We start from the raw sequence: 8,061 nt of genomic DNA, 5'->3' as shown, positions 1-8,061 counted from the left end.
GAATTAGACATGTTGAGTTGGCATTAGGGCAAGTTTTACAATTGTATGATCTTTAGGCATGACCGAGATACTTGATGCGGATTCATGATGTGTGACCTTGATTGGAATATTGTTGTGTCGCTTTGAACATGAACATACATTGGCATGAATTCATTTGATTTAAGCATTTGAGCACAACACCACTTTGTATGTGAGCACTTTTGAGCCTAATAGATTATTGTGAGTGTCTTTTTGCCGAGAATTCCTAGAATTTGCTCGGTGTCCATTCAAAATTGCAATGTTGAGTAATTGATGATTAGATGAATATGGCATTAGGAGTAACCATTGTTTTAGAGCCCACTTTAAAAGCCTACCATTGTACCTCTAGAAACACAAGCTTGAGCCTAAAACTTTGTTTTTGTTGATATCACCATTGTCACCTAAGCAATCCTATTCTCCATTTCCGCTTAAAAACACCCAAAACTTGACTTGGAAAACTAGTGTGAGGAGGTTAATATAGAAGCTTGACGAAACAAGATAGATTGAACTCGAGTTTAAAAGCCGAAAGTCTATGCCTAGAAGAAAAGAGAAAACAAAACAAAGAAAGAATAAATAAAGTTTATAAAAAAAAAAAAAAAAAGAGATAGAAAAGCAAGAAGAGAAAAGAAATAAGGGCATTAGAGGACAATAAGAGTTCAAATGTGCTAAAATTCCAAGCTAACCTAAGGCCGATGATAGAGTATCACCTAGTTTCAAGTCAAGTTTTTAGCCTACATATCAACTTAAACCGTCCCCGAACCTTGGCCACGTTACAACCCTTACAAGTCCATATGATAATTATCAAATTACCGAGCTAGTAGTGGAGTCTAGGACTATGAGCAAACTTATGGGAATTCCGTGATTGTGTGTTGCATTTTCTTACCTTAAACACTTGTGCGAAAGAGAGAAATCATGTGAGAAATAATTGTGCTCGTGTTTAATGCTCTTGGGTGATTGACTTGGTGCTCATGTTTTAAGTTGACCAACATATCGCATGTCCCTTAAATGATAGTGCTCTCGTAAGTGCCAATTGAAAGATTTATTAAACTTTTTGAATTGTTCAAAGTGCCATATTCCTCATGTCTTGGCTATTGCATTCCTCATTTGTTTGCATGATTCGTGAGTTGTTGACACTAGATGTTGCATTTGCGTGTTCATAAATTGGGAGTATAGTTGTTGCTAAGATTGTGTTCCGTAGTTGTTAAGTGAGAAATTCTTCTTACTTGAGGACAAGCAAGAGTTTAGTGTGAGGAGGTTTGATAGGAGTGGAATACTCCTATCGGTTCGAGTCTTTTTAGCATCGCTTCGAACGTTTTATATGCGTTTTTAAAGCAATTGTATGCCTTATTACGTGTGCGTGCAATTTCAGGTAATCGGAGCGATTATGAAGGTTTTTGATCAATAAAGGGCGAAGTATCAAAGAAATCTAGAAGACGGAAGCTAGGACGCAAGATTGAAAGAGACCCAAGGTTTACTAAGGTCTCTATCGAGACAAAGGTTTTCAAATCGAGAAGCCTCTTTTTATGCAGGTCTCGATCGAGAAGGCCTCTGTTCTAAGCTTCTCGATCGAGACCAAGGTCTCCAAAAGAAGCCGAGAGCTACCTAAAAATAGGGTCTCGATCGAGAAGCATCCTTACAAAGGCTTCTCGATCGAGACATGAAGGAAACCTGGAGAAGAAAATCTTTTTGGGTCAGTGTGCTAGTGGGCCCATTTTTCCCCTTTTGGTCAAACCTTTGTACTAGTGGATTTGTCATTTAGCCTCTTTTGGCTTGGCTATATAAGGCCTTTATGTTTTTAGGGTAAAACATGCTACACTTTTAGCCTCAATCCTAATATAGTACTTTTTATTTCCTTTTGTAGATCTACAATTGTTCTTATTATTCTTATGAAGTAATTTCCAGATTTTAGTTTTCTTTATGATTTTTCTTCTTCTACAAGTCTTATTACTATTTCAAGCTTCATTATCTAGTGAATACTATTATTTACACACAAGCTCTACTTAAGGTAATTGTCTTTTACTCATTATGAATAGCAATAGATGTTTAATATTTGTTGATAAATTAGTAATTTCTGTTATCTTCACCATGGTTGGCTAAACCCCATGTTTGGGGGTTAATTTGAATCTTAGTTGTGTATGATTGGGTTAGGGTTTTGGGGTTGTGTTGATTGTTCTAATTAAGGAACCTAAAGCTTGCTTAGATTAGCTACCTAAGTATTGTTCTTAAATTAATTCTCACCTTGAGAGAGGGTTTATTAGTTGGATTTGATTAATTAGAGACTTAGTTAGTAACACCATGAGAGTGGGTTAGTAATTAGGTGGCCTATGAGTTGTGAATTATTTGTTAATTGCTTCTATTTGCGTTTAGTGCTACGAGAGTAGGTTAAGCTCGTTTAGTCGCGGTTTTGTAGCTCTTTGAAGCTCGAGAGAGCGGGAGTTGCGGTCTAGAACACTCGGTCCTCGTTTAGAACCCTAAACCCGATACCCTTGATTGCATGACCTAAGAGGATTATTAGCTCCCAAACCTCTTTATCACTTGAATTTCGTTTATTATTATAGTATTTACTCGGTTCTTTAAATTAGTAATTTGTTAATTCCTAAATTAGCATTAGTTTTAGTAGTTGGTTGATTGGTTAATTAAGAAAAAAATACTTATTCTCTTGCTAAACGAATTGAATAGCAACTAAGTTCATTCTCATCGATAATCACTCTTGAATTCACTCCTTGTGGGATCGATAACTCGGACTTAGGTCCACTCTATTACAAGTTGGGGTTTTTTCTCAACAAGTATAGAGAAAAATGAGCGGAAAAGAGTATGGAATTGTGAAATATATGAAGTCTCAGAAGTTACAGAGCTGAAAGAAATGCTTAGAGCTAGTCTCAATCAAGAAGTTTTATGTCTCGATCGAGACCATGCTGAAACAAGACATGAAAGTTTGGTAGAAGGCTGTCTCGATCGAAAAGGGTAGGTGCCGATCAAGACCATGCTAATTGTGGACTCAGAGCAGTTTGAGAAATGCTTGTTTTGATTGAGAAGATCCAATGCCAATTTGAGAAGTGTGGAAATTGTACAGGTCTCGATCGAGAATCCATATGTCTCGATCGAGACACTACCTGAATAAGAGGAAAAGTAAGCGAGCTGAATTAGATTCATGGGCTTCATCTTGGCCCAGTAGTAGAATTATCCTAATTAAACTTAATATAGGATTAGTTTTATTTCTATTTTATCTTTGATTCTATAAATACTTAATTGTAATTAAGTTTTAGGATTAATAACTTTATTAATTTTTCTTAGTCCAATAGAGTTTCCAGCACTTTATTATTTTGTTCATGAGATGAAGATCGAAGATTATTATTTAAATTGAAGTAATTATTCCAAAATTGACAACTCCGATATTTATAATTTTATTATGAATTCTTCTTCATCTTATCTCCTTGTTATTGTTTTAATTAATATTCGTAGCTAAATCCCTCCTTCTGGGGGTTGGTATTCAAATATGTATTATTGATTTTATTGAATTTGGATTGAGTTGTAATTTTATTGTGTTTTAATTATCAAATTTAATGTGTAATTTAGATTGATCACCTAAATTTATAATTTGTGTTCAATTAATGACTTGAGAGAGCTTTAATTGTATAGACCGGTAATTAAGAATAATGTAATATTGTGAGAACGAGTTAGATTATAGGTAATCGTTAGAGTTTGCTTAATAATTACTCCCTCTGTGCGAATAGAGTTGTCCACTTTGAGAATTTTTTGTACAAAATCCCTTGTCCACTTTCAAAAAGTAACAACTTTTATACTCAATTTTCCTATATTATCCATATTTAAAGTCCAATAATGAGTAAATTGAAAGTAAATTGCAAGTGGGGCCTATATTAAATAAGGGTAATGTGAAGAGAAGTAGGAAAAATTTGCAAAATCCATAATAATGATTGTTTTTCCTAAACTGTGTGATAAAGGCAAAGTGGACAACTTTATTGGGACAGATGGAGTATTTTTTTAATTATTTAATTGGTGTTTAATGTCACGAGAGTGAGTTATGTATAAATTAGTTCATCGAAATGTAGTTTTATCGATCTTAGATTTGAGGGAGCGAAATTCAGTGGTTTAGAATAGCTCGATTCTCGATAAACTCCTAGAAAATTCATAATCTGATAATATCAACCCTTGAGCTCTTAATCTTGATGGATAGCGTACTCCACTCAACGGTCACGACCAGCAAAATAAGAAAGATGGTTAAACGGACGGTGGTTGTCCAATTAACTCTCCGATGCTTAAATCAGTTTAGGTTTTAAACTTGAAAATTAGTATTGAATCCATGTGTATAGGCAATACCTCAGCTCCTTTTATAGTAGTGAGATTGGGCCTGGTAGAGTCCTATAAGGACATTGATTCCTTTAAGAAGTAGGATCAAAATAGAAAATAGATTTCTCTCTATAGCATGATCTTCTATCTTGTCCTATTTAGGGAAGAGTCCTAAATAGGATGTCTTTCTAATTTAGTATTTGATCCCGTTTAGGAGCCAATCTTTGATATATCTAGAAGATATTATTATCTCTTCTCTCCGTAATTATAGTGTTTATAGTTGACTTAGATTTAATCTCTTATCGAGATTCATATCTTTAGAGTTTGATTTTTTGAGTATTACGGACTCCTTAAGGATTCGGTCAATATCTATTTAGGCGAAGTCCGTATGAGCATACATACTCTTAAATTTATATGTATACCACTGGAATATTAAACTATCAAGCCAAATATTTTTTAAAAGTTAAGGTATCAAACACCACTGGGATTATCATGGAGAATGGTTTATAGTTTCACAAGATACTTGATGATGTTGATAATCAGGAAGGAAAAGTTATAAGTTACTCGTTTGTTTCAATATTATTTTTCTAATTCTCAAGCTTGTTGTTGTTACTTTGTTGCTCTTTCTTATGCTTTTCTTTTGTATATTCTTTAGTAAATTAGATAAAAGTTGTTCTAATTAGTTAGATTTATTTTTTTATTTTTATTTTTATTTTATAGATTTTCCACTCATATTGATGTTTAATTTGTAATATCCTAAATGCATAATTTAATTTATATTTTGATCAGACGCTACCTAAAAAGTTTGTCAAGATATATGGAAACAGTTTGCCGAGTCCAGTAATACTTAAGGTCCTTAGCAATGAAACATGAGAGTAGAGTTCATATCTGATGATGATGTTTGGTTAGATAAGGACTGAAAAGGTCAGATTCTACTTTCTGGAATATGAGAGCTTTTTAGTTTAAATATGAGGGTAATTGTCATTTCTTCATGAAGATTTATGAGAAGATTGGTTCGGAGATGTATTACCCATGCCTCTTCTTTGAGACCGAAAGCTGATGGAGAAATGAAAATGCTTCTTCTATGCGATAGAAATAAAGATGTTAGCTTTGATAGCTTTAAACTTATTAGTTGTGTTCTATGTTTATTTGGTATCGCTGAACTGCGGTTTTGTGCTCTCAACGAATTTTTTTTTTGTGTTTTCTCTTTTAGTTTGATGTTTTCTTTTTCGGCCAAGTTTGCATAACTTTTTGTCTCATTATTTCCCCTTTCAAGCAAATATGAGATATTGCAATAGTTTTTATGTAATTTAAAGTAACATTGGAATTGTTGCAAATTCAAACTTTAAAGTACTAATCCTTATAAATGAAAGTTTTTTAAGTTATTAAAGTTGAATTAAATGAGTATATAAAATTATTTTAAAGTTTAAACTCAAGAGATTTGTTGGCAACTGTAATAATAATGGATAAATGTAATATTTTTCTGCAAAGGTACATTTTTGCAAATATTTTTTATATCTATAGCTAAAAATGGTATTCTGTAGTTTGGCTATTTTGGACATCATGTGTAGCAAAAAGCTATAGTTATGACAGTCGGTTTAGTTTGGTTCGGTCTAAACCACCAAATAAAAATTTAAGGAGTCGATAGCCAAATATTAAATTTACATTTATATGTATACCACTGGGATATTGAACTCTCAAGCCAAATATTTTCAAAAAGCTAAGCTATCAAACACCACTAGGATTATCATGGAGAATGGTTTATAGTTTTACAAGATACTTGATGATGTTGATATTCAAGAAGGAAAAGTTGTAAGTTTCTTGTCTATTTCAATTTTCTTTTTCTAATTTTCAAACTTGCTAATGTTACTTTCTTGCTCTTTCTTATGCTTTTCTTTTGTATATTTTTGAGTAAATTAGATAAAAATTGTTCTAATTAGTTAAATTTATTTTTTTGTTTATTATTTTAAAAAATTTGCACTTGTGTATTAGCAAATAAAAAGTAAATATTGATGTTTAATTTGTAATATCCTAAAGGCATGACTTAATTTGTATTTTGATGAGAGGCTGCCTAAAACGTTTGTGAAGATATATGGAAACAGTTTCCCAAGTCCAGTAATACTTAAGGTCCCTATTAGGGGTGTGCGCGGATCCCGGATATCTCTAAAACATAACCGAAAACCGGACCGAAAATATCCAGGACCGAAAAATATCTGTTGACCATTGACTTTCCCCAAACCGAACCGTACCGGAAATTTTATTGGTACGGTTCTGGATCTTTTATAAATAACCGTACCGAGAACCGAACCAAACCGTACCGAACCGAAGTATCCGAACTTATACCCGAAGAACCGAAATTATATATATATTATTCTATTTTTAATTTGATTATTATATTCGTATTAACTTTGAATTACTAAATATTAAAATTGCTTTATAAAATTAAATAATATATATTAAAAATTTAGTTTATATATATATATATATATATATATACAGTCGACCCTCTGATAATTAATACACATGGTGGATCAAAGATTTATTAATTATCAGAATTATTAATTTATAGAATTTGTATAGAAAAAATTATAAAAGATATTTTAAAGCATTTACATTAATAGACCTAATATTAATATTATATTATAAAAAAAACTAACTAATTATAATTTACAATTACTCAATTTAAAAGAAATAATTTTATATTCAATTTAAAAAATATAACAAAAAATAATTATTAAAAAGTTGTATTCATAAAATAAAATAATTTTTAATATTTTTTATATAGAGATACTTTACTTACTTTAATTTGTTTATCTAATAACTTCTTTTAAAATTTCTCAAAAGAATAAGAAAGTCATAATTTGATGGTATTTTAACTTCCACTTTATGAATTAAGGTTAGTATTGCCTCAAATAAATCATCAATTGTTATATATTTCATTAAAAAAATCTCTCTAATAATTAATATTAATGTTAATATATTTTAAATTTTATTAATTATTAAATAATAGAATTATTAATTATCCGACGTGGAACGAAGTTGGTTCTCTCAGTTTTCTATTAATTATTAGAATTATTAATTTATAGAATATTAACTATTAGAGGGTTGACTGTATTATATAAATTATCAATTTACATAAAAACAAAATTAAATATTTCAATAAAAATTATATGAATTTGTGAAATATTTAATAATTATTAAAAGTATTTTTTAAAAATTGATATGAACATTTTACATATACATTATTTTCTTCATTGACCAAATTACATAATTTAAAAAAAAAATATAATTTTAGACTTGAGAATAGATAAAAGTACTTTTATCAAATAATCAAAAATTTAATATTAAATCGAATGATAATATACATATTGTGCCTTTTTATTTTATTGATAATAGTTGAAAATATAAAAAAATGAATGAATGAGTAGCTAAGTAATTTTAAAAGTCAAAATAATATATAATATTATAGTAGAGATTATATTTTAAATAAAACAATATCCGTGGTTCTAGTAATATCCGTACCGAACCGTAACGAACCATTAGTACCGAATTCCCGTACCGAACCGTACCAAAAAATAAAATCTCTGAACCGAACCGAACCGATTATTGGTACGGATCCGGAGATTCAATTTTTGATATCCCCGACTTTTGGTTTGGTTCCGGAGATTTGTCAATCCCCGGATTCCCCCGAACCGTGCTCACCCCTAGTCCCTAGCAATGAAACATGAAAAATTT

Source organism: Mercurialis annua, linkage group LG7 (assembly GCF_937616625.2).
Source record: "Mercurialis annua linkage group LG7, ddMerAnnu1.2, whole genome shotgun sequence".
Lineage (NCBI taxonomy): Eukaryota > Viridiplantae > Streptophyta > Magnoliopsida > Malpighiales > Euphorbiaceae > Mercurialis > Mercurialis annua.
This window is presented reverse-complemented; position numbering follows the sequence as displayed.